The sequence below is a fragment of the Rhineura floridana genome, chromosome 7 (assembly GCF_030035675.1).
Source record: "Rhineura floridana isolate rRhiFlo1 chromosome 7, rRhiFlo1.hap2, whole genome shotgun sequence".
NCBI lineage: Eukaryota > Metazoa > Chordata > Lepidosauria > Squamata > Rhineuridae > Rhineura > Rhineura floridana.
The window spans coordinates 80,732,364-80,733,188 of record NC_084486.1 but is presented as its reverse complement, the minus strand read 5'-3'; positions in this window follow the sequence as shown (position 1 = coordinate 80,733,188).

Sequence of the window (825 nt, the reverse complement as noted above, 5' to 3'; positions counted from 1 at the left end):
GATCTGGGCAGATAAGCCTCATCACCGGCTAGAAGCCTTGGCACCATCCTGCAGGTAAAAAGCGGCACAGTGTAAATCCAAACAGAGCCAAAAGGGATCTATCTGAGGGGCTTCTGGCAGGGAAAACAGAGAACGTAAGATCACAGCTGTGCTCATTATTATCTGCTGTAAGGAATTAGAGCCTGCTTGTCAAAATCAACAGCTTTGCTTCAATAAAGGCACTAAGTTTTCTTTCCTCATCAGTGTGTTTTGTGGTCATTCAGATCTTGAACTTACTTGCCTCAGGGAAGGGAAAAACCTTTAGCAAAACAAATGGGGCCTAAGAAAAATGAGAGAGGACGAGAGAGCAAGAGAGCCCTTGGTCCAACATATCTATACTCTTCATTTTTGTATGTGTCTGTGTATGTTCTTGTGACTGCTTTGATGTGCAGATTTCTTAGGATTTTCCTGGAATGATTGTAAAAAAAAGTTAAAATACTCCCATGTAGAACCACGTGGACTGGGACAGATTCATTCATCCCCACCCTTGTCCAAACAAGGTTCCTGTTAAGTATGTCATTCTGGGATATTTTCTGGTATTGTCATTCATACCACTGACAACTTCACATGACTTGTCAGGAAAGGGGTCCTGTGTTCTAGAATTATTTCCTTCATCTTTGAAACATGGGTGAATACTCAGTGGGGAGTAGCAGCAGAGCCTGATGACACTGTCTGTGGCAGGAATAACAGAAATGGGTACATGTAACTTGATCAGGCTTTGGGGTTCTAAAGGAGCCTTGACTACTCATTTTACTTTTTGCTTTATCAGTGACTTTTTACATCAGC